The 27,684-nt window shown below is 39.7% G+C and overlaps 1 long non-coding RNA gene across 5 annotated transcripts in view; it reads left to right on the top strand.

Moving 5' to 3' along the window:
- LOC133512297 (uncharacterized) overlaps positions 1–27,684 on the top strand; it is an 85,049-nt gene that overhangs the window by 36,944 nt on the left and 20,421 nt on the right. Inside the window, exon 4 of one of the 5 annotated variants that reach the window (XR_009798153.1) lies at positions 20,349–21,098. The exons of the other annotated variants lie outside the window; for them this stretch is intronic. This is a non-coding gene — a long non-coding RNA (uncharacterized LOC133512297). Of the gene's footprint in view, positions 1–20,348; positions 21,099–27,684 lie in introns of those variants that run through there. 5 annotated transcript variants of the gene reach the window in all.

The following is a 27,684-nucleotide window of genomic DNA, read 5'->3' as shown; positions in this document are numbered from 1 at the left end:
ACCGTAGCCTAGAAAATAGCCAATGCAAACAGTTGGAACAATACACTATATCGAAAGGAACAAATGCAAAGACCAAAGTTTTGCTTGTTTTTCTATAACAACAACTTTACTGCAATGAATTCCGGGTGTCTATATTAGAGTATTACTTTCCTAGGAACGCCAGTGTGAAAGAATATGATCAATGCTTAAAGTAGGGGATTGCCTGTTCACACCATGTCTTCATGGGCTCCTGCTCATGTTATGCCTTCAGTTGCTATGTGCTTTCATAGAGTGTGTTGCTGTTAACGTCGAGTGGACAAATTAAATAGCTATATTTCTCTAAAGCATCATCTATTGGCATTGAATTGTGGATAAGAAACAGAAATGTGTACAAAAATCCATAAATAATTGCTCACTACTTCATGGATTTTATTCATTGCAGGGGTTTTCTGTGATTAATGAGGATTTACTGCATCTTTATCTGGATGTCTACCGGTGTATTGGGATGTATCTGTATTGCGTAGTACTAAGCCGAACCAACAATAGTTTGTATTATCACACCATGTTTTTTTTTTTTTCGTTTTTTTACAAATAATGTGTGTGTGTTCTTGGAAAAACATACAGGGACAGTTTATGGCCCGTGTCCAACATTCCACCAGATTTATTCTTTACATTTCAATCACGTATAATCTTCGAGTGGACAAAAACCTCCTGCAAGTTGGCCACTCCAACAATTTTCCATTATCCGCTGATGTAAAAGGACAGGACGAATCCCCTTTACTTTCCTAAAGGATAATAATGAACGGCATTTATGTGGCACTTTTCTGCTCCACCGGCCACTCGTGACTTTTCAGTGCATTCTTGTCACCCTTTCACGCCCACATTAAGACACTAATGGCTTGCGCTACAGCGTAAGTTGCCACGCTGCTCATCAGACAATTAGCAGTTCAATGTCTTGCTTAAGGACACTCCAACAATGGAAACTTTCTGATTATGAGGCAGCTTACTCCTCCTCCCGGGCTTTACCGCTTTCCCAAGGGGAACATAATACATGACACATGACAATGCTGACTTTTCCATAATGGAGGACAAACGGTCCAGCTGGGATGAATTAACGTATAATACATTCCAGAAGAGAAAGTCACTTCGAAATGAGATAGGCATCTTCCTTTCTAATACAGCGTGATACATCATGTGACTCATCAGGACAGATTTCTAAGTTAGTCACTCAATCTATCAAATTTTGACTTGTATGGATAATTTTAATTAAGGTAGGTTAGGATAAATCAATCACTGTCTTGGCAGTCTCCACAACAGTTTTTAATTTAGCATATTCATCATTTGTAGAAGCTGGCAATACAATCTGTCTGACCCCAATATTTAATTAAGTTCGGTTTTGGTGACTAGACCCAATGTTGTATTATCTTCCCAGTGTATTTCTTTATAGGCAGGTCACCAGTCTGTCGTCTTAAATCGCCCAATGCAATTTCAGTGAATGACGAGGTGTTTTTTTCCCTTTTCTTTCTCCATTAAAGAGCTCGGCGCCTAATTCATCAATTTATAAAGTGGACTGATTCTGGAAAGACTTTGTTGTTGATTGGCAAAGCGCAGCGAGCATCATCTGCTGACAAGACAGCAAAAAGGGAAAGAAATTGAGACTGACACCCAAAAACTTTTTACAATGTCACCACAGCTTTAAATGCTTATGAGGTAATGCTGGTGGATTAGCGACAAAAATCCATTGTCTGTCTGTCGGGATTCATGACAAAAATGCTGTATCCAGAGACTTTATCCCCCTGTAAAATTAGCTTACAATCCCCGCAGTTTCATAAATATGGAAAAATAGACAAAATCAAATGAGCTTGCTGAGCTTTTGCGAGCTTACGCCAATCCTAGCGATGGTACATTTCAAGCTCTGTTAGCGTAAAATGTGCCCATTCCATTCCGCTTGTAGATACTCTCCAAGTTCTGTTTTATTGTATGAGTATTTTCTTCAGTGTTGTCAACTGTTCCTGTTCAAAATTATCTTTGCCAAAAGGATGTATTTCCATTGGCATGAGTTTGTTTGTAAAAGTGCCACTTCCTGTTGTAGGTGTTATACCCAATATTGGGACTTGGATGAGGTCTGGGCTTTCTGAGTGTTCTTGTGTACTCAACAGTCTCTTCTACTCACAACAATTTTATATTGGGGTTTGGCATTCTGCAGAATTTAAGACCGATCAGATGGATCGCCTCAGATGAGTGTCTGGTTGCACACATTCATTTTGAGGAAAATCTCCATTTTGAAGATTTCCAAAGTAACCAATGCTGCCTCTAACGCATCGCAAAGACTCACATGGACTATTTTTGTCACCGTTGCTTTGTTTGTCACATTTGCTTTGTTGTGATGCGGACCACACGAAGGAATAAAAAAGTGGAGACGTGGAGATGTGATTAGAACGCGTTGGTGATTATGAAAGAGACACATCCCACATTCTCCTCGTGAGCCAGAAGTTCCTCTTGTCTTCCTTCCTTGAGAATTTTACTTTAAATGTCCTAGGCTGTTTAAACCTGACAGTTAAGTTGCAGATATCTGTAATTTACTAGCAACTCAATTGTAGATATCTGTAAATTCACGATTGCCAACTTCATTTCCCCTAGTTCTGGAATGGGACAAGCCAATATCTTGATCTTAGGTGAATTAAAGATATCTTGAATAGGAATTAGGAACAGTCTGAATCAATTTATAGATATCTCAAACTGCACTGACCGAGATCTACAATTCAGCTGCAGATATCTGTAATTCATTTTCTCCCGTTTGTGCATAAGTCATCTCTTTACACACCTGGCTTGGGGGCTGTCAAGGTGTGCCCATTCTCCCATATATGACTGTAACAGCCCCGTGTGTAACAGGCGAATATGCACACAACCACCCATGAGGTGTAACTCGTTGAAAAATTGAAGTCTGAGGGAGACTGCGATTCGCGGAAAGTAGAGTTTCCCCAGACATGTGATTGTCCAAGAAATCCATTTGAAAAATACAGTATGTCACACTCTAAATGTGAAATTTACCACCCATAGCGGATACAGAAATCAGAATATTGTGCTTTTGAGTGAACAAATTTGGAAGCCCACCAGTAGGAAAGCAAGCGACCGCATCAAGCATACGAGCGGCACAGATGCCAAACAAATTTCGCAATCAACGATGACATCCAGTACATCAAATAAAAACAAATGAAATATAAATATCTGGCAGACCGTTGTGTTGTTAAAATGACTGATGGTGTTGTGAGTGGTGCTTTCAGACACGCTCCCAAGCTGCCATACAGCTAGTTTCAAATGGAAATGCCCCACGAAGGTGCATGAAAATAATGTCTAGCCAGATGTGCCATAGTGCCTAGTCTTTGCGAATTAATAAGATATTATATATTAAACATTTTACAGCTGCTGGGGATTCGGTGAGCATACTGTATATGGGACAAGTGTCTCCCACGCCATCACCACGATTCGGCCACCATGCTTTTACCAACATTGGGAAGATTGGCGCACAAGGATAGCCGAGCAAATCTAAATGTGCAACATGTTTCACCTCCCCAAGGTGCGAGCCTTCCTCCAGCCTCTGGAGTGCAAACGAGGAACTACACTTCAGTCTTTGGAAGAAAATGTGTTAGATAGGGAGGCAATCACCACACTTCAGCGTTACTCTACTCAGTATGTGTAAATGACAAGAAGGTGCACAAATGATAGACTTCAGTTGAGGGCAGAATGAATGCAGTCGCAGAAGTCCAGAGCTGAGCACATTTTCTGACTTAAGCTAATGTGAGAATCTCCCCCATACAGGGAAGCTGTATCTGTATCTGAAATGAGAAACTCTATAAACATATAAGTGACATAATTTTGTCCTAGGCGAAATGATGTAGCAGATTTTTCATCTGAATTGATAACTGTGGATAGGTTTATACTTACGGATGTCTGAAATATACTTTTTGACCACACAAAATAGAATTACAGATACTGTAGTTGCAACACAATCAAGTCTGTGTTAAAAGTTAAAAAGGCTTGGCATAGTTACCCTCTCACCCACCCCCATCTCTGCATATGCACTGCTCTCGCATGGCAGATATCTGATTATTCATCATATTTGTACTAGGTGAGGTCTGATCTAAAGATATCTGATTGCTATTTGTGCTGATGTGACACATAACCCAATTATGCCACTTGACAGCCCAAAAAAAAAAGCATCTAAATTGTGTCACTCGAAGCAGCAATCAAGCACATTCTGCTTTAGTGCCACCCGGATGTGCTTGACTTGTGATTTGTTCATTAGCACCTGTACAGGTATATTCTGTCGCACTTGCTGACACTTTTCATGCAATTAGCTTCAAATTCCTTGTGAGAAAAGCAATTTATCAGTTGATTTCTGTCGTGTTTATGCACCTTCTAGGCTGAATTGACCGCTTTGATTTGCCTGGCACAAAAGCTTTGGTCAGTTGTCTTGCTCAGCCACTCTTCATTCTGCCATTGCTTTATACTTTTTAAACCTTATGAGAATGAAACTGGACTCGATATTGACTTTGACCCATTTGGAATCAAAACTGAACTTGACAGCTTTCCTTTTGTACTGGTAGTGGTTGAAAAATTGTAGGCTGTCTTTCCCTAAATGCCTACGTGAATTAGTTCAATCAAAAACACGAGAGAGCAAAAAAAAAAAAAAATTAGATTCTTAATGTCCTGTAACAAGAAACGTCTGCTGCCTTGGACACCCATAAGAAGACTGAAGGCATAAATCTCCAATATAATTAGCATTTAAGACGTGTCTCATCGCAGTTCAATAACTTCAGTCTTCAGATTAAGTGACAGGTGTGAACAGTAATAAATTGGGGAATGGAGAGGCTTCCCTAATTTTTTTATTACCGGAAGGAGCCTGTGATATAAGCCACTTTTTGAAGGGTAAAGTAGCTTTTAAATACAATAATATTCCCGCTAGATATATATATATATATATATATATATAGTCTTAATGAATGACTAATATATTCATGCAACATCACATGGGAGAATATGGCCTCGTTGGGAGTGGGTTAGTCATTATTTTGTGATGCATTTGTTGGACTCACATCAAAATGTAATTGATCCAATGTTTATTAAAAGTGATTTCAGTGATTTTTGATTTGTTCTCTTTGATATGTAACATACAGAAACAGTTGCAGGAGAGTGTGAGTATGATTCCCAAAATTTTCTAAAACTGAAACAATACTTATTCCTTAATACAAAGAAATATGCCATTATCTGGGTAGGTAGATAATGAACATTTAATTTCTTTACATGCCCAGTATACAAACATTAAGCTAACAAAGAAATTAAATGCCATTGTTTTTGTGTTCCAAGAGTGTGTAATTTCCTGTCTGAAGCTCATATTAATTTTTGACCTGATTACTTGATCTCATGGTTGGTTGGGCATTTGCTGTCTCAAATTTACTTTGTCCTAATTACATTCTCTACAAAAAAAAAATGGAAACAATGCTGTACATTAATGAACTAAAGATAGCTGACCTCTACTTTGACCATTTTCCTGTATGTACTGAGTGTTTCATTGACATAAGGCAGAATCCTCTCATGAAACTCAGAATCCGTTGACAGCAGCAACCTCAGGCATTTTGCGTTCTACTGATCTTTTAAACGAATTATGTTCATTTCGTCAATCCGCCCAGAACTGACTTTTAAAGTAGGCCAAACGCACACGGATTTTTAATTCCTAGAATTACAAGAGAAAAAAAAATATGTGTATGTGCTGATACTGCTCTCATGAATTTGTGGTGTAATTGAGATGACCGACACAGTCCACCATACACATGATGATATAGCCACCAACAGTTGCGAAGCTCCCTCAAACCAGACGTCTGCATCAGTAGCAAGTTTGATCAGTGAGGGGCTGCATGGTGTCAAAGGGCATCCAAACTACAAGAAAATACAAAGAAGAAAAAGTAGCACAAGAAGAAGCTGGACTGTTAGTGTATCTGGTAAATTCACTTTCATATCTCAGTCTTGGAACAATGATTTTAAATCATACCGTACATACGATTGTACGGCCCAACCATTCCCAGAGTGAGTGGGAATCATTCTTAACATACCTGTTACAACAGGACAATTGGTCAAAACAAGCTTTTAGAGAATCAGGCTTTAGCGAATTTGATAGAGAACGGGTTGTTGGGGTCACAAATACCCTGATTATCAGCATGTGTGTAATAATGGAATAGCCCTAATTATTGCTTACGCAAAGGTAGATCGAAGAAGTGAATGACAATAAAATGGTGGGTGATTTTAATAGAACTTTAGAGACTACATTAAGGAAATTAACAGTATTCTCCTAAAACCAGATCTTCTGAAGAAAGTAATCTTCAAAGACATGTTTGATGAGACGGTAAAACTGTTATATGATGGCATAATAAATGTTTCAGTCTTTTAAATCCTCCAGAAAAGGGCATGCACAACTTTCTAGCAGATTCAGTTTTACAACTATTACTAGACTAAAAACTGAAGACTGATGGCCATATGATAGAGAATGTCATTGCACACTGATGGTGCTAAACGGAATTTTTGCCTTTGGCTCAATATCGTAATTTACTCTCACACTATCGTATTATTTTTTTAAGCCTCAAACAGTCCTATGACCTTCTAGAAAAGAGTGAGGTTATTGCTTCAATGTGAAATTTATGTTTGCTGCCGTATGGTAATATTTTCATTTTTCATGAAAATGGATGCCCATGTACAAACTGTAGCATCTAAGAACTGAGGCAATTATAGTTAGTGCTTTTTGTCTTGTTGGAGAAACGGGAGGCGTTTATTTATCTTAAATTGATGATATACCGGGCAACTAATTGGAACACAGCGCAGATGGCCACCGTTTGATAAAATGTGGTGTCTGTCTTTTGGTTTTCTAACTCCATGTCAAATGGCTTGCTCTAATTGGACCAGGCTCTTCCAGAGAGCCCTGCATTGCTGGTTAATAAAGCTCATCAAAAGTGAGTCTCTCCTCCCTGTGCCGGTTGCATTCGCATGGGTGTCCGAATTTCACAAGGCAAGAAGAAAAAAAAAAAAAAAAAAAGCAAGTTGGAGGTCTGATTCAGGGTGAGGGAGGGAAGCATGGCTCATGAATTTTAATGGAAATGAAACATCACTGACATTCGCTTCTTTTGTCTTTCTAGCCTTGACTTAATCGTCAGATTCCAGTTAAAGACACGTCAGTTTAGATAATCTCCCAATTATTCTCTGACCGGGATGTACAGGGACTGTGGGCAGCATGGTGACCTAGTGATTAGCACCTATGTCTTATGAGTCTGAGGTTCACAGTTTGAATCTCAGCTACAGACCCCCTGCATCGAGTTTCCATCTTCTCTTTGACGTAAAACGGGGTTTCTCCAGCTTCCTCAAATGTTCCAAAAACATGCTTGTTAGGTTCATTGAAGAGTACATTTTCTGTAGATTTGAGCGTGAGTGTTATGCGTCTATTATTTACCGGCAGCATAATAATATAGTCCCTTTACATTGTTTGGATTTATTCACTGGCATATTGAATTTTTCTCGCTTTTGCAAGGAAACCACACTGTCATCAAACCTGAGACCGATATTCCAATGCTGCTCAGGATTGCTATTCGTTACCACTTTCCACTTCCATTGTGATGAGATGCCACATGGGCCAGGGTTTTATAGCTACAGACAAACTCTTGTATCATCCAGGAAAGTGGACTGCTATTCAACCATTTCTCCAACGCTCCACCATAGTGATGCCTTCCAATACGGGCACAAAATTGACATCATCTGTTCAAAGTACTGCCTTCATATTTGAATACCATCTGTTCTATGGCAAGCTTCCCTGAGTTTTGCCGTTGGTTCTACTGTGCAAATTGAAATTTCAGGCTTTCATTTTTCTCCTAAAACTTAAAAAGAAACAGTCCAGAAGCATTCAAATCTTTGAATAAAACAAGTATAAGGTGTCACGTATACTATTTTTGTTCATTGGTTTATAGGCAAAAAGTCCTGGGTGGATTCGGCATTTCAGCCAGAGTCCGCTGGGTAGGGTTCAGATCCCTGTGGTACAAAGCAGTGATTCTAAACTGGTGGGTCGGACCGTGAAGTAGGTCGCAAAGCCATTTTAAGTGCATTGCAGACTGGTAATAAAAACGTCCCCGACTTTTCAATGGAATCAACATCGTGGTATGAAATTTCAAGTTTACAGAATATGTAAGAATACATTTTCAACGGGTTGCCAGCGAATCGCATGGCATATAAAAATAAACCATTGGCACTCACATTCACACTGACGGGCAATTTACAGTCTTCAATTAATGAATGTCCACCTTTACAAACAGAAGTGGCCACAGAGAACCCACACTGGCTCAGGGAGAACATGCAAACTCCACACGGGAGAGACCAGATTTGAACCCGGGTTCCTCAAAAGTGTGAGGCAGATGTGTGCCCACCATGTAAACACGAGTCACCTGGGGCAGCCACAGCTCACTTCAATTGGCCTGCAAAGCCCAAAAGAACACTTTGTGTTGGGACATGAAACTTTTGTACGTCGTTTGATTGGTTACATCAGTGTAGATTGGAGCAACAGTGCCCAACTAAAACTAATACAATTATTGATAAATCAAAGTAGCGAGCGACATGTAGATTATTATAACTGAGTAAAAGTACTGTTTGGTATTAACATAAATACTTTAGTTAAAGTAAGAAGTTCAGGTATGATTCATTACTCTGATCAGTCCAATTAATCCAAAATGTTACTTGAGTGAAACCTCTGTTAATGTGGCGCGTTGTTAGCTACCTGTGTGTGTGTGTGTGTGTGTGTGTGTGTGTGTGTGTGTGTGTGTGTGTGTGTGTGTGTGTGTGTGTGTGTGTGTGTGAGTGACTGACAGTTTCTGATAAAAAAGCATATTCATTTAATCAAATCTGTTCGGGGACATCATCCAGAGCCTCTTCTGGAATGAAGCAGCTTCAAAGTTATGATAAGAGAGTTGAACGGCTGCACATTTGGAGCCCCCCTCAAAGCATTGGTGACAATCAGACTTGCCAAGCTGTCAAAGCAACAGTCTTGCGGTTTGATTGGTATTGATTGGTCCAAAAATGAATCCTCCTTACATTTTGGCTCCTGTAATTCTCGTTATAATTTCTTTTCATTCCCATGAATACCCTTTACCTGTGATCAAAATAATTTGTCAGATTTAAAGGGCGGGATTGTTTTGTTTCTTTTTTTTTTTGTACAAATATCTCTCTACATAGAATGTAGAAGTAGAACAGACCTGATCAAAGCAAGTTTTTGTCAGCTTAATTGTACCGATTTACGGTTCCGCCTGGCATTAAGCGGGATAATGAAGGTGGGAGCGATGGACTGAATCATTTTAATGCCCAGCCACCTACTGAGCTCAGACCTTCTTGCTAACTGCTTGTTGAAACAATAAGAGGTACAGGATCTTGGTGATGTCTGACGCAGAACCACGGCACTCAAATTTGCGGCAATGCCACTTGACAGCACTAAAATAAGTCACTGGACCCGTCTGCAAGTGAATGACTGAAAACCACACCCCACATGCTTCCTAGCCAACGGGATTTTGAGTCTGTAGTTACTCATTGTGTTTATTTACTTATACATATACATTTCATTCATGTTTTATCCATTCTTTAATGGTTTAATGGTGGATCAGTAAAAAATACTGCAGGGAGTAAAGGAAAAAGGCTCAGCCAGTGACCAACACAACCTACTTGTTAGATTGTGCTGTCGTTGCTCAGAGAACGATGACCAAGCCATGTTATACAATGATGGGACTGTATTCACAGAATCTGAAACCTGAAACAATTAGGCCCAATATGCAATCAGTGCAAAACAGCAGCTGATGAAATGAGACAACCTTGAAAGGAAACTGAACATTGTCATCAGCGAGCTCATTCTTTTACTCGGCACCCATTGGCACCTAATACAGAGGGTATAATTGGCTCATTTCTTACATTAGAAATTATAGCCATAACATTCTGGTAATGAGCTGCATTTCCATTTAATGACCCTGTGAAAATTGCAGCTGAAACTGACATGCCGGTCTGAAGTTGAGGTCTACCAGACATACCTGGCAAATGTTAATGGGTTTATTACCACACAATGCCAAAAGCTGACACAACAGTGGACTCTTCTGTATTCTACTAGGCGTTAAGCTTCCAGTTAAAGGGAGAGATTTCAGGTGGGTTAGCAATAGAACAGCCCACTGTAGCTGAGCGGAGACTCTGGGGTATAATACAAGAAGGTAAGCCTACATCCTCAGCCTCTTGGGAAAAGCTAACGCTGATGAACACTTGCAGAATGCCGACCAGACTGCCTCCATTTGACAGACATCTGATATCTCTGAATGACGGCTGCCACATATATCCGACTATGTCTCGTTGGGAATGATTGGCACGCTGATTAACTAATCATTAAAGGAATATCAGCGGGCTAGCAGAGGCGCAGGTAATCTGACAGGAGCAACATGACGGCACGATCCAGCAAAAGTATCGTGATTGCAATTGTCCCAGGCACCCACCTGCTGCCAGAACTGAATGTGCATTGCACTCACCTGTCATGCGTTCAAAGTGCTATCAAAATGTACTGAATCATGCAACTACACCCCACCCGCCCCTTGCTCTCCAGTTAAGAAGGATAACAGTAAAACTTAGACTTCCTGAAGCAGCATTTCAATTTAGTGCTCAGGTTTAATTGTTTCTCAGCCATTAGCTTTCTACTATAACATACCTACAGAATTTGGATTTTTTTTGGTGCTGTTTCTATCATAAATTTACATTCCACAAGATGGAGTCAATTTTGGCTCTGGCGATTAGAAATTGGTAATTGGTGTAAAGGACGTATGAAAAAGTAATACCTCTAGATTGATAGACTTATGGGTAATAAAATGTTTGCGATCTGGTAAAGGTTAAATTTATGCATGGGCTGGTTAGTGGAAGTTATAGTACTGGACAGTGGATGTCAGAAAATGTAGACTTCTAGTATATTTTTTTCCCCCTAATATGACCACTTATATTTAGTGGAGGAGGGCATGCTGATGAGATCCAATACGTGTAAACATGACAGTCAATAGTGGCCCTCATTAAAATATTTTATGCGCTCCTGTAGTGTATCTGCTCCTTCTGGTCTGGTCCATATCACTTAAGCAGAGACAAAAAAATGGATCAACCAACTCCTGTATGTGCAGATATTTGTATGAAAAGCACTTCTTGGCTGTAAATAAATCAAAACTATCAAATTAAAAACAATAAAAGGAGCTACTTTCTTGTGCCACAAAACTAGTTCAATGTGTGCTGTATGTAGCTTTGAAACCTTGTATGTTGGGATCATTATAATCGTAGGGCCCAGAGTAAAAATTTTGAATAAATGAAAGATAAATGCACAGCTCCACTAACACCAAACAATCCAGATATCTTAGCTTGGAATGAAATATATTTTTGACATACATGGCAAATATAAAGGTCTGTGATTGTGATTTTGATGCTGTTCAGAGGAGCTGGAGCCTACCGCAGCTGACGCCAGGCAAAAGTCGCATTACCCTGGACTAGTAACCAGCCAATCACAGGGCACATGCAGACAAACAACCGCAGAGACACACATTTCTGTTATTACTGAGTGGAGAGTCATGGGCAGTGAATCATCAGAGCCTCAGTGACCGTATGTGATTCATTTGTGATTAATCACGAACAGTGCAATTGTCTTGATGAAAGGTTCAATTTGTTTTACAGCCCTAATAAAGAGTGACAACATTTTTGTTTTTTTATTTGTTTGATTTTTGCAGCCAGGCTCAATTGCTCAAGGTGTCATAACTTTCTCTGCCAAAGTTCATTTATTGGCAGTGTGCTGCATGCAAGCGGCCCGAGGCTTGCTTGGATATCACCCGCGGCAGATTATCAAGCTCAAGCGGCTTTATTTATCAACAACATTGTTGACGCAGCCAAAGGACACCGGCATCCAAATGTTCCCATTTCATTTGTACTTATTAAAAGTAGTGTACATCTATTCAGTGCTAGCCTTTGGTCAAGTAACAAAAACTGGCAGGGCAGCTAGTTTTATCAGATGGTCTCTTTCCCCAAAAGAAGTCAAACCAAGTACAATTATCATCAACCACTCATTCTATTTACATGCTAAGTTTGAGAGAGTCTTCCTATTAGGTGTTATTAATTTGATTCTCACTTGTGGCAGTAATTTCCCAAGAAGTGTGTGCCTGTTTGCATGTGCTCTTGTGCTTCTCACACTTTCCCTGCGTCAGTTTGTGAGGCCTCAGTGCCACCAATAGGCAACTGAAGTAAATACCACACTTCAACGAGGTGTCAAGTAATTCTTCTGGGTTATTATGTACTCTATAACCGGGACTACACGCTATTACCCACACACCTCGACGAATTGCATCAGGGAAAATGTAGACCTCTACTCTTTTTACGCTGTATTTGTATTGTGATTTAATAACTGGAAAGTAAAATCGGAGCCATTGCCCTTTATTTTGTTGTCTCCCAGTGCTGCTTCACACACACAGTGGATAGTTACTAGGTTTTATGAGTTGTTGATCACTGGCCATCGGTTTTGTTGCGATTTTGAAAATTTGAATAACCTAATGGCATTTTCAACATCGCAGGCGTAACAGCCAATCAAAAAGGTTCATGAACTTTCATCCCCTCCCACACAAAATGCATCCAGGTTTTAAGTGTAAACTAGGCCAATTTAGCAGACAAGTGTTTCACCAAGTTGTCTTACTATATTGTATACTGTACAGTCGTAGTCATAGTCATATTGTATGTTTCAACAACTTTACTATATCTAATTTCATAATGGACCCGTGGCTAGAAAGCAAAGAATGGAGAGTCTCTCTTCCAAAAATGCACAGGTGCTCACTCATTGCCAACAGCCTCTCATAACATCCCTTGCTCTCTTTAATAATGATCTGTTACCTCTCTTTGTGACCATCTGCTTCTTTCTTGACAGCGTTTTTGTGGTTCAAAAAAGGAGTAAAAGTATATTGTAAGCCGAGCCTCAAAACCCAACAGAGAGCTGCAGCTTTTTCCGTATTTCTGTAAGAGCAGTAAGAAAACATTGCAATGTGTGTGGGGGGTGGGGGGGGGGTTTCTGGTTTTAAAATTCCATTTGTGTTTACCAGGCTTTAGTGGAGAGAGTGATGTGCAAGTCATACAAATAAACATGACAGACATGATATTTGCTTTTGCATTACAAAGGTACGATGAGACTCAGAAAGGCTCATTACTAGACTGGATTGGAGGGACCAATGCTACCAGTCCAGTGGTTTGGGAATTTGAATGCCCCGCAGCGCTGACATTTTGCCCTACGCCGCTGCCCACACAGAGTCAAAGCAAGTTCACTTCCATAAGTTTAAACTTTGGATTAATCTCATATCAGGTTGCAATTCCTCTCCCGGTTGGTCATCTCAGTGTGGTCTGAAAACTCTTGACTGACCGCGAACAAATGACGGCCCTCCTGGCTGATCTGCGCAGCCAATCTGAAAGAGTTTGCTGGCAAGGGCTGGCAACGGCTCCCGTACAGACCCAATGGGCGGGAGAGATGAATTGGAGATGGATTCCCTCTGTCGCTCTGCAGTCAAGCATGCCAGACTCTTTGAAAAGTTGAGCCATGTTTCAGTCAGCATCTCTAATTAGCAATAGAGACCTTTCGCCTTTTTGCAGAGAGCTATTATACTGTGTCATAACAGCTACTGCAGAACTCTCCTTATATGGAGATGCTGATCCACCTCCAAGAAATAAATGAGAACACAGCCGAGCATTTCCCGGCATTTGCGGCTATGCAAATAGCGTTCTAGGAAAATGTGATATGTGCGGGTTATCTTGATGTCTTGTAACGATGGCAATATTGCCAGAGAAGTGGTTCTCAGATGATGAAGAGCTACCTCTCTCCCTAGGCGTCGCTACCTCTCTCCCCAGGCATCTTAACCTCTAGAGACACATCATCTTCTTGATAGTTTCTAGTCAGGGCTTCAGCCTGGCGACAGATGACGTGGGGAGACACCCAGCCGCTCTTCCGTTGGCTGGTTCGGAAGGGCTGCATCAGGCTTTATTTATCTTACAAATGACTCCATCTCTAAGGCACCTGTGCTTGACTTCACAATTGGATGATTGAGAGGGTGTGGAAAATGATCAGATCCTCACAATATCCCTCTGTCTTGCCCTTACTTAAAATGCAGAAGGCTTTCTTCCATTAGTTCCAAAGCACATACGCCTTGTCACTTGCCAACTCTTAAAACAAGCTGCTAATCACATTTGATCTGCTCTATCTTTGAGTGTCTTTTCTATTAAGGATATGCCTATGCGTAATCATAAGCCTCTGTGCATACCAGTGTTTCATTTCTTTTTCGTTCACAGACAAAACATTCACTTTCCTTCCTAATTAACCAAAACACAGACTCGTCCAGAAGGGAAAACAAAATGAGGCGTAGATTGTCCTGAGAATGGAGACAATTGTCATTGAACCTCTGACAGCATGTATTACCAGAGCATACTTAAATAGTTGTTTCTTGTGCTGTCACCCTGGGGTTTTGTTCTTTTCTCTCTGCTCCCCTTCTAGAGAGACTGACCTAAATGGAGAAATGTCAAGCATAAGACAGAGAAGACGCAGGAGAACCAGCAGAGAAAGAGGAGACAAAAGCATACCAAAGTGTGCACTCAGATCCACTCATGCAGGAAATAGAAAGGGGAGAAAAAAATGAATAAGATCCTCTTTTTATGCTCCCCCACGGGAGCCAGCTACCACAGCTTCTCACGGTTACAGTACCTAGTGAAATCATTTGGATACGTGCAAGTTAACGTGTCACTTTTGTGATCGTTAATAAACCCTAGCCCTAATTACACCTTCAAACAAATTGCGCTGCTGAGCAACCTTACAAATTCCATGATTGCATCCTTTCGCGTCTTGACCCAGAACAAACCTAGACATATTTTGTTTCTCGGTAATTGCAGCTTGTGCTCACATTTGCCTGAACTTACCTGCACAGTGTCATCAAATGACTTTTTTTCAGTCAACAGCTGTAATTAAAGTAATTAGAAATTAGGTCTCTCTGTGTGAAAAAATGTTAGAAAATGGGCTCGCTGTCATAGTATCATCATCTACAGACAAAGATTTAGGTTTGCTTGACATCACGATCAGCGGTAGTAAAACAACTTGTTTGGGCTCGTTGGTTGAATAGTGGTTAGCTCACTGTCAGGTGATTTATTTGTTTGTATATCAGCTCGGGCCTACCTGTGTGGAGGTTGTGTGTTGCTCCTGTTCTTCCATGGGATTTCTCCTGTTACTCCAGCTTGTGCCCACATTCCTAAAATATGTACGTTACTTTGACGTGCCGTAATTTTTGGCCTAAGAGATATATAGATTTTTACCGGTATGTTTTTTTTTTTTTTTTAACCAGCCCTGTTAGCGCAGCGCTAGTGTTAGCATTATTGTGCCGTTAGCGTTAATGCGGCAGTGCTAGCGTTAAACTCCGTTTGCCATCTTTCTTTGCAAATATCTTGTGTTTAAATGTGGCTTTCAATCTGGGCACTTGCAGCTTTTACACAGCTGCGCCGTATGTATGTACCAAATGGTATTTCCTTTACAAATGTACTGGGTGAGGCTTATAACCACGTGCGCCCTGTCGGCTGGGAATTACAGTGTGGTTATCCATTGATTCAGATAAATCAATTGAGAACAGATTCTCATTTGCAATGGCGACCTGGGGCCACCCACCAGAGTAAGATAAAATGGAAAACAAGACAACTGTATAGTGTGTAGTTTCATTATACATTACATCTGTGCACAATTAAAAGCAGGTGCCATACACATTTTAAATGATGTTACTGGGATGAAAAGTTGTTCCAGTCGTGTGCAGCAGAAAAAAAATTAAAGGAAAGAGAGCAAAGCTGGTGAGATAAGGCGTGCAGGTGGTGGTATGAATGGTGAGCAGTTGGAGTGAATAGCATGCAGTCTTATCAATGAGTCTTTTGTAGATAAACACAGTACAATGAATTTGGCTGTGTGACTGATGATAGCTTCAATGACAACTCTAAATCGTCCATCTGTAACTCTCAGCTTGACACATCAATTTTGAGGGAGAAAAATGCCAGGGAAAATGAGGCACCTCACACTTGAACAGAGTACATCCAGGATGTGGTTGAGATAGGGGCCGGCTCACCTGCGACCCTAATAAATGCGAGCGCCATAGAAAATGGATAAATTAACCTGTGATATGAATCCCACCCGATGAATCAAGCTGCATTGCCATGTAAATGTCAAACATGTATCAAAATATAACACCTTTAGCTCGGATGTCCACATTTTTTTGAAATTGCGGAAAGTGATTAAAAGGTGCTTTTGACACTAACACGCTTCAGGTTGATTTAATCAAACTAGTGCAGTTCAGTTGGAAAGGCGCTAACACATCAAAATAATTGTAATGAATGTGAAGAATTAAACTATTTTTCTTTGCAGATTATTTTTAGGGTCCACGCAACGATGCCACATAACCTTAAAATCTTCACCTAAGGAGAAACTACATTACTAGTGTCAACCACAGTCAATTCCAGGTTTTGTATTGACATGGGGCTATCGGGGGGGGAGGCTGCTTTGGGACCAAGATCTCTGGAAAGGTCGTTTGTCACAGTTACAAGTAAGTCGCTTGAAATCCGCAGAGGCTCCACGTTTCCCATTTGTTGTTGAAAATTCTCCAACTGCCGGGTTTTTGACCATTTGTAAAGGTGGACCGTTAAGGTCACACAGGTTTGTAACTCCGGAGGGCTATAAATGATGTTGAGCAGAGCCTCAGCAAAGTGACCTTCTGCAAAGTTGCAATGTGCAATACTGTCCCTTCTAGCTTTCAGGTAATAAGTTGAAGTTAGTCGTAGGAGAGTGGCGTAGCTACGGGATTTAAAAAAAAAAAAAAAAAAAAACATGGGTGCTTTTTGGAAAATGACTTAATGACCAAACGTTGCAAGAGCGAGTGCGGCTACAACAGTTTTGAGTGGACGAACGGTCGGCTTGAGTCAAGAAGCACTTGTAAAAGATAATCATTGCAAATGAAGGATTTTTATTTCTTATTTATTTATTTTTATTAGAGTTTTTTTTAATACCGATTGAGTTGTCAATGAGGCCATAACAATACAGTTTTTTTCATTTTGTTTGCCATGCTCATTTGTTTTATTATATTATTTTGCTGTGAAAGGGAAAATAGTGTAAAAATTTTGAATAGTACAATCATCACTTGATTTCATTTAAATGCTTTAAAGCATATGTCTGTTAAAAATTCATTCAGATTTGCTGATTTTTCCTTTTTTTTTTTAGAGACAGACATCTTTATCATTAAATTTCAACAAAAATTTCAGCATACTTCGTAAAGCTTAATGAAAACTTCTACAAATTGGCTCTGTGCTTTCTACAGTAAATTGTTTTTCAATTTTTCAGATTTATTGATTGATACCTTGATTTTGTGTAGGCTGAGGCTCATCCAAATAACCTTGCGTGTCAGAATGCTAAGAAGTAACATAGGAACACTCAAGACTGGTTTGGGAGAACATTTTGAATGTCTTGGACTCAGTATCTTGGGGTCTTGGTGTTGTTAGGGTCTTGGACTGGCAGGCTCGGGAATTTCTGTCAAGACTGGTAGAGACTAGCACTGATCTGCTATTCTTTATCTTCATGAATTTGATAATAATGGCCGCTCCAAAATCGATTAGGATCGATGAATGGTGTGACCCGCGTGTCTGCCTCCGTCATTCCCGTCCGAAGAACCATCCGAAAATTATACATTTACAGCCACAGGTTCAAATCTGTATGGAAGTATTCCTGTGTCTTCCCGATCAACCGATGCTGCTATTTCTTCATCCGATAAGGATAAATCAGAGAAATCATAATTGGCACAATTGTGCACATCATACGTTACATCTGCGCACGTACGTCATTTGACTCGCCAAAATGGGAGAGCCCATGAAAATTCATATTCGCCGATAAAAATCCTCTCAAAACACTATTAAATGATATCGGATTAACCTCAAATTTTCAAAGTACAGTACATATGACACGGCCGATCTGATACATTGTTAATTCAACGACCGGACTTCCCCTTTAACAGAGACTTCGTACTGTATGCAAACACACTCTGCAGCTTACAAATTCATTTGGGCTTGAACTGACTGAAACAGCAGGGACAATGTAAAACTTTATCTGGCCAAACATTTTTTTGAAGAATTTACTTACAAACGGAAATTGAGACGCAATTGAACTTGCCATTAAAATAACAGCGGTGATGACTGATATAAGTGCCGTCTCTAATAGTGATAAATTGTTTGGCTCAATCCCTTCATAATCTCAATGTAAAATATTTATGGTACCAACGTTAATATTAAATAACTGGGTTCTCCGCGACAACCACAATGACAATGCCTTCCACCATTGTCATGTTCAGCCTTCTTGATTTTTTTCAAGAAGCAACATGGAGGAAGGGACATGGTTTAGGCAATAGTTCGCAAAGACATTTTTGATGCGATAGTTGCAATAACAACAGAAAATGATTTATCGTTGGTCACAGGCCCGGTACACACAAAACAGTGCTGACAGTAACGCTTTCATGTTTGTTTCCTTGACAACCAGCTTAAAAATGGTAAAGCTGGTCACAAGCAGACATACAGAACAAACGCTGGGTTTGAGGCTGCATTTAACCCTCGCATGTCACCTTTCCTTTCAAGTCTCTAGTGAAACTTTAGGTTGGGGAAAAAAAGCAGTGGTCCTAAAGCGATATAAAAATGTCCCATTTACTATCTGTCAGCATTCGTGGCTTTGAATCAAATTCAGCAACAACCAATTGAATTTGAAGGACCAGCACAATGTGCTCCAGTCGTTTTACAAATTGTGCTCTACAGTCGCGATTACTGGAAAAAGATGTGCTGTGGATTTTCGATTGTACAGGTAGGTGGTTGCCCCTGAACCCAACTAAAAATCGTGAAAGTCTTCAGCACTCTTTCAGCAATAATTTGACGTAGATTAAAGAAAGCAAAGACAAGTTTTAAAAGAGTGGATTTAAGTCATTTTAGAATATCTAATTGCACAGTATGTGTAACACATTCTTGACTGACTAGTTTTTTCTTTTTTTAATTCAGCAGATTACTTGTAGGCAGTCTTCACACTTGTTTCTCATTAATCACTTTTACTATATTTTTTTGTGTGATCGTCTTAATTGCTAGGCACTAAAAAATATAGAGGTCTGTTTGCTTAATTTAATTCTGTCAAATTGGGAACAAAAGAAGTATGTGAGGCCCTTCTAGCTTCCATACTTTGAATTTGGCCTGCTGCAACAGCGCCGCTAACTTCCTTATTTGTACTTTTTCGCACTTTCTTTACCATTTATTTGTTTTACATTATACTTAACAGTTCTCCACGATTATAGCATTTTAGCCCTCAGATTTATTTAGTAAAGAATATTGCCGCTATTGGACTTTTTCCCTCGACTGTGATGTGACAAGGAATTTTGCCACAACATGAAAGCGGTCCCCTCGGCAAACAATCCATCTTGTAGGACAATCGAGAGCCAGCACTGAAATAACGTGAAACAAGAGCGGGAATGAAATAAGAACAATTCTCTCTGTGTATTAATTGCATACAGACAAGGGAAGGGCTGTTGGAAAACTGCAGTTGTTTGTGTGCCTTCAAACGTCTGCCTGCAGCTAATACGAGTAGTGTCACTTTTTTACTGGTCTTACTTCAATCACGTTCCTCATCGACAAACAACTTCACAAGTGTGCAGCAGTCTGTGAAGCAAGAGGAGTAAAATTATGGAATTCATTTATGCAACTATTGTTATTATGATCCTATTTGTTTTATGTTTTGAATTCGGTCTGATATAAAGCACTTTGTTGCTGGTTTATAAAGTGTTCTTTAAATAAAGTTGAGTTTCATTAAGAATATAGAATTTAAAAAATAAAAGGCTGATATAAAATAAGATGGTTTGATACACGTAGATGCAAAATTTTGCAGTCATTCAGTCAAAGTTGAAGTAGCTGGCTGCTTCTTTTCTTGTGAATTAAATGTTCTTTGAGTCTGCCACGTAGAGCCGACCAGTGCAGAAAGCCTGCTGTGCTGTCTGATCGATTGCTGTGCAAAAATACCGGGGAAATTTGTTTTCCAATCAAAAAGTCTGCGTGTTTTAATGCAACTTTTTAAAAAGTCGAAAATGGTCAGATGAAGAAGTAGACGACACTTTTAAGTCTCGTTTGAATCGATGTAATGCGTTTTTCTTTCAACGCATGTCATCTTTCCGGTCTGTCGTGTGACGCTTTCCTCTTTTTGCTGCTATATTTGTTTGTCATCTTTTTAGGGCAGGTGTGTTCTGCTTTTCCCGATCAGTTAGTTGATTATCCCTGTGTAAAGGGCCACCGGGAGAAGACACCCTGACAAGCGGCCGGATTACCCAGAGATGCAATTAAGGCCCCAACAGGGAATTTGCGTCTGACACCAACTGATAGGATTGTGGCTTCTTCTCCCCCCCGCATACAATTTTGCTCAAACTGTGAAGAAGTAAGAAGCTAACCTTGAGTCACATCACATGAAATCACCGTCAATTTGTTTCTTTGCTTAAGAATTTGTGGTGAACGCGGGTGCTTGGTGACTGGCAATTACCTTCTGCATTTGCAGTTTCAAACCAATTATCACATGCAAATGTATAGCGCTGCCGTGAGATTATATTTGCAATAATACAGTGGAAACTGACAAAGATTAAGTACTACTGACACTGAGATCCTTCATCACGCACTGAGTAAATGGAGTAGCTCAACACATATTCCACATTACATATTCAATATGCAAACTATAGCAGCAGATACAACCGGTGTAGCTCATTTAAGCAGGGTCAGTAAGGAGTTTTCCAGACTGCCGCTGTCTGATTGGCGCTGCTGGGTATTTTCAAGCAAACTCAAATCGACATTGGCAAAATTTACTCGGTCCAAAGGCAGGTAAGTTGGACTAAATCATGTGGTGTCGGTTGCATTCCTTTGGTTACATTTACAGTGTGGTCACTGGCACTTATCCACATTTGGAATATGCCTGATGCTAATCTGAGGAGATTTCATTTCAATGTGGCATTTTGGAACAGAAAAAAAATCTGATTTGTGTCAGTTGAAAATTTTGCATAAATCGATGTTACAAATGCGTGACTGACTCTCATTCCCACAAGGTTTGACTCAAAAGAAAAGTGAGTCAACCAGAAAAAGCAGGAGAAGCTCATCCATGCTCTAATCTCAAGTAGACTTGACTATTGTAATGGTCTTTTGAAAGGGCTCCCCCCATAAAACATTAAACCGCTGCAGCTCGTTCAGAATGCTGCAGTTTGGGGTGTGACCAGAACAAAGCGGTCAGAGCATATAACTCCAGTCTTTAGACTTTAAACTTAGACTTTAGACTTTAGACTTTAGACTGAGGCTTCCACTCAGTTTTAGGAAAGATTTTAAAGTTTTGCTAATGGTCTATAAATAAGTAAATTGATTAAGTCCTAAATACATGAAATAAATGCTAATGGGATACAAACCCAGTAGGGCTCTGAGAGCCACTGACCGAGGTCAAATAATGGAGTGCAGAGTCCAAAGCAAACACGGTGAAGCAGCATTTAGCGACTATTATGTCGCCAACAGAGGTGACGTCAGCCCCAAGTGCGTGTTTTCAAATTCAGATTGAAATCTCTTCTTTTTTTTCTCACGTGTTTTAGAGTACTTCCACTTTTCAGTGATATTTCTTGCACTAATAGCTGTTTTAATTGTACTTTTTCAAATGTTTTTATTCATGGATTTGAATGCTTTTAGTCATGTAAAGCACATTGAGTTATCTTGTGAATGGAATGTGCTTCTTTAAATACATTTGCTTTGCTTTACTCTGGCATTGGCATACTCCATCCAATACAAATGCACTTCCTCTTGGCAGTTTATTTTGTGGTAAAACAAGGATTGTTTGACTAGCTTTGTATATAGACAGTAAACATGGAGAGCGATTGGGAAAACATTTGCTCGATTGTTTGCTAGTGTCACGAGTGAAATGACGTTTCTCCTGATTGACTTGGCAGCACACCCCAGACTGGTCGCCTGCCAATTACAGGCCACCACTCCACACATTTAGACCTCTGGACAGTTTTTGAGTCTTCACTGCATACTATATGAGCATGCATGTTTTCCAGAATGAGCCATCATCCATCTTTTTTTTCCCCCCCTGTCCTCTTTGTCTCTGTAAAAATCTCCAGTTATCCCCTGCACACCTAGATAGTGTTTTCAATTCAGACACTGCCCCCTGTGCCCTCTTTTTTTTTCTTTTTTCTTTAGCTCCTCTCTCTGAAGGGATGCTGCAGCTGCAAACAATGCATGGAGATTCTTATCCCCTTTCTAATGACCTCCGCTGAGACTCGGAGAAGCTGTTTGTGAGTCCACATTTGTCGCCACGACTTTGCGATAGTCATTCGGGCTCATGATACAGTGCGGAAGCGCCTCTTCCATTGTCAGTTGTCGTTAGTTTTTCGCTGTCAGCGTGTTGTCGAAATCAGGAGATAAAAGGTCATGAAGAGGTCACTTGGTGGGAAATGGTCTGTCCCACAAGATGCAAGTGTGTTTTTGGACAAGAACCCATTTGTGTGTCATTTCCCTGTGGCACATCCTTATTCGTTCAGTTAGTGCTACGTTTCAATTGAGTCACACAGCATTAATAGATTTTCCATTTTTAATGCATCAATGTCTCATCAAGCCGCTGATTTGAACCGAGAACTTTTGACTGTGAGGCAGCCATATTATCCTGTAGCAGGCTGAAAGCAAAAGCAAAAAATTGGGTCACAATTCTCATTGCACCTTTCAAAATCAAGAGAGAATGTGAACTATTGTAACCCCGCCGGCATCTTCCGCCAACACTTTTTGGCACCTGTCTCAGGCGCTGCAGGCTTTCAGCAAGTATGAAACTAGCAAGGCCAACACAAGGCTGACAACTGACATCACCTACCACCCCAGTGAGGACAGATGCTTCAGGACATGGATGGTTGGATGCTTAAATTATCATTATTATTATTATTTTGCCAGATAACTAATAGCCAGATTAGTATTAGGGTAGCCAGACCTACATTTGTAGCAAAGTGGCCCAAAAACAGCCCAACTTATAGGTGCAAAAGCATCCTAAGTGAAAAAGTTTTCTTCTATCTCCATGGTGTCAGACCCACATGCTCCGACAATCATGAAAAATATATTGGACTTCCTCCAGCTTTATTCACGCCTACAAAGTGCAGGGTCGTAACCATCAACAACCCCAATATACAAGGCGTCTTTTAAAGTTTCCAAACGGAGGGAAAATGAACTTTTTATTAAAAAAAAAAAAAGTTTTATGAGCTCTACATCTGTGGTTCCCAAACGTCTCACAAGTAAAACATAAAAAATACCTAGCTCTCCTAGGGCCACCATAATGGCCAACATTAAAACAGTTACAGAAAAAAAAGAGGTTTTACTCCTATAAAGCACATTTACTGTACTTCACTTCACTACAACTGAACTCTCTTTAAAAAAAAAAAAAAAGTTTAGAAATAAATATCAACAGTATTGGATTTTTGAAATTTTCTGTTGCATAGCTTCAACCCTATTCTAATATATTTGATTCACGTTTTTGAAAGTAAATCTTAATCGTATCTCATCAAGTAATTCTTTTGCGTATCACTAGAGAGAACCCGCGTACCACTCGTGGTATTCGTATCACACTTAGAGAGGCGCTGCGCTACATAAATCACCATTTTTTTTAAAAAAGACGTTTCAATGATTGGTAGGTTGGTGTTCTAGGTATATTGCTTGAGATGATTTATGTTTTGTTTCTTCGACAAAGAAGCCTTCCTCAACGTTGGTCACAAACAAGGGAATCAACAGGATCTTGATTATAGTAACGAAGAAGATAACTGACTTTAATCAGCTTGACTTCTCTCTTTCTTCACAGCAGCAGGATTAAAGTGTCATTTAAAGACAAAGGTTAGTTCAATAGTACCTTTGGTTCATTCATCCCTTTTATTTGCTGCGTATCCTCACAAGGGTCGCAGGAGTGCTGGAGCCTATCCCAGCTGTCAACGGGCAGGAGGCGGGGTACACCCTGAACTGGTTGCCAGCCAATCGCAGGGCACATGGAGACAGACAACAATTGCACTCACAATCACACCTAGGGGCAATTTAGAATGTCCAAGTAATGTTGTATGTTTTTGGGATGTGGGAGGAAACCGGAATGCCGGGAGGAAACCCATGCAGGCACGGGGAGAACATGCAAACTACACACAGGGAGGGCCGGGATTGAATTTGGGTCCCCAGAGCTGTGAGGCCAATGCTTTCCACTTATTCCACCGTGCCGCGGCTCAATCATCTTTTATTGATTTTTTTTTTTTTAATTGATTATTATAGTTATGTACACATTTTGGACTTTGAACAAAAGTTTTTTGGAGTTCTCCGTTTTTTTGAGTAAATGACATCAGCGACGTCTTTGAAAGACAATATTAGCCTCGATTACCATTACTATAAGTACATTATTTATTCTATATTCTCTACGCTAAATCAAAATGATCTTAAACTGGAACCCTAAGTTAAAAAAAAAACATTTAACTCAAGTCGTAAAAAATACTGCTATTGTCTGATTTTGTGTTTGGACTCTTATTCTTGGACTAAATATTATTTAAAATATCCTCCAAAGCTGGCATTTCACCATACTTGTTATTATCCAAATGTATACTGTGATTTTCCGTTGTAAAGTTACATCTCAGAACTTATTCAACTTTCTCCCGAGAGTGGGGAAAAAATAATCCCCCTTGGCGATCCTTAAAGTAGAAGATATAGAATAAAAAGGTTTTTGGCAAAAGAGGGAAGTGACGATTAGCTGTTTAGTCTCAGCTGGTTCACATTTGCTGGTTTATGCACCATCTGCACCACAAACTTTTGGCACATAATAATGACAGGTGTTAAAAAGCAGGATCTTAACGTGACATCTGTGTGATTTTTGTAATCTACAGTACTTCTTTAACTGGAGAATGCCACAGCAGGTTTGTATTTTTAAAGTGGATGAGCCATTCGTTGAAATATGTCGGCACAAAATTGTCCATTCTTTTAAAAAGATGGCCCCAAAAGCCAAAACAATACGACTTCAACTCAAGAATCCTCAAATATGCAAATGTGACCCTAACAAGTTTGAGTCAGTATATCAATAATACAGTAGATCAGCAACCTGATTAGAGCTTTAGTCAAAATCTGGTGTGTTTCATTTCATCACATTTCTTGACTTCAACTTATTTTGTAGTATCATGTATTGGGGGGAAAAAAAAATAAATCATACCTCAACTACTTCTAAGGAGACAATTTTTGTGCTTTGATTGAGTTCTGAGAAGACAAGCAAAAATGCATGACATTCTTTCACTCGAACATTAGTATGAATGCTTGACTCGATGGTACGCACATTGAACTTGCTATTAAATTGGAATTCTAAGAAGGACAACACTGGGGAGCAGTCGCTGCCAGTTTTTTTTTTTTTTTTTTTTGGAACGCTCATATAATCAAACTTAACTCTCGCTCTCTCGCTTCAAAAGTTTGGAAGAATTGGGTACACACCTTTCAACAATTTAGCAGTCTGTTCTAACCCCTCCTCCCCAGGAATGAAACAATCAATAGTCTGTTTGTTTCACCTTTTGACTGACAACGTTTTGCCACAGTCTACTATTTAACAGAAAGATGAAAAACACCACTTCAATCTTGCGGCAGATTCCTGCATCTAGCTTCAGGTGACAATTTAATACCAATTTTTAACACCTTGACCAAGCTTTTAAAGTGTGTAGCACATTCAAGTTGATTGACCGAGCATACCATGCACACACACAACCATATTTGCACTGCCTCCTCCAATAAAGCACAAGACTTTCATAATACCAAAGGTGACCAGTGAGAGGGATTATTGTGCCAGATGGAAAAAAACTGAAGAAATGGAAGAAGATGGGCTAATATGGTAACGGGATTGTGGTGGCAAATGCACTGATCCCCCCCCCAAAAAAAAGACTGGATAGGGCATACACATCGAGTGGTATGTCGATTGGGTAAAGCCACTCAGATGCCATCTTGGTACTCCCAAAATGCGTGGAGGGCATGGTTTACTGGTTGGATTATGGTGGGGTTTTTCTCAAAATTTGGCATGTAGAATGAAAAATTGGTCATGTGAGCTTGACATCTTTTCAGTTCTGGTAACATGAAGGATTTTTAATTCGACTTGGTAAGGCAAAAAAGGCTAAGTGCAAAGGAAAGACGTATAACACCGTGACTACCTAGAAACCTTGCATATTACCTAGGGCCCGATTTCCGTGACATGTTAACGTTTCCCAAAATATGCTGTGAAGCACTGCCATATTTACATAGCAAAAAAACTAAGCATTTTTCATCATGAAAACATTAAATTTTAAGTCAATCTGTTTGAAAATTTTTGGAAATAAGGACTCGCAATTGGAAAATACATGCAAAATACATTGTTCATTAGTTGTCTCTGCAATGTCCTATTTCAGACAGAAAAATGTAAACTTGTTTCCTCGCATTTGAAAATCAAATTTAATTTGCAGAGTTCTGTATTATGAAATTCATTAAAAATTTCACAGAAAATTTCTTGCTTATCTACTGATGAAGTTTGGGAAAATATTTACATTGCTTTTTCGCGAAAAACCGTTGGCCTATAAAGGTGAAGCAGAGAGTGAACAACAACAACCGTAAACAAAACTTTGTTCAAGTGAATTAAGATAATCAGAAAATAAAAAAAACCCTTTACAAACGAACTTTAAAAGTGTCAAAGTAAATGTTTTTAACTCACCTGTGGAATGTTTTCCCACAGCCACGAAACTGGCGATTAACACATTTAATCGCTGTCGCACAAGTTGGGATGGTTGTTTTGGGAGTATCAAGATGGCGGATGGCAGCTTCAGTTTTGGTGGCCAATGAGCCCTGCAGTCTTTTTTTTTTTTTTTTTTGTACCACATGACTTCTGAAGCACGTTATCCTCTATTTAGTGTCTGGAAACACCACAAGGTATTTGTCACTTCCTGATTGGCTTTCATCGAGTTTTAGGTCACAGTCACGTAGTCCGTGGTGAGACTGAACTCGGTGTTGACCACAAACATAAGGATTTGCCATCCTAATATGAAACACTGTCAATATTTCCGGCCCAGGATATTATATGAACAGATTGAGGATGAAACAATACTTTTAAAAGAGGCCTTGCCACAGAATAATCGGTCGTAAAAATCCAGTTATCAGGATTTTTCCGATTGACCAAAAAATGCTTTAATGAGGTTCTATTTTACGTATGTACTGCAGTGAGAAATTACATATTGCGATACTGATTTCAGTGTGTGTGTAGCTTCAAAATGAATCCCAACACTTTGGACTAATTCGATTACTCAAGAACAATTTGGTTGATCAAGAACAATAGTGAAAGGTGGAGGTGTGGAACTGCCTGTATCAATTTCCCCCTTGCGACCCCCATGAATCTTATTGTTGTTTTCCATCTGACCAGTTATCCGTGTCTTCCTGCATTATGTTCATTGGTCTGAACATTGCGTCATTTGCATGGAGGAAGGTATAAAAGGTTTGACTCGGCCAGACCTTTGAGATGGTTTATGTCTCTGTTTCGACTTGTCTGAT

Source organism: Syngnathoides biaculeatus, chromosome 14 (assembly GCF_019802595.1).
Source record: "Syngnathoides biaculeatus isolate LvHL_M chromosome 14, ASM1980259v1, whole genome shotgun sequence".
Classification (NCBI taxonomy): Eukaryota; Metazoa; Chordata; class Actinopteri; order Syngnathiformes; family Syngnathidae; genus Syngnathoides; species Syngnathoides biaculeatus.
Note: the sequence above shows the minus strand (reverse complement) of the source record. Positions and strands in the feature narration are given on the sequence as shown.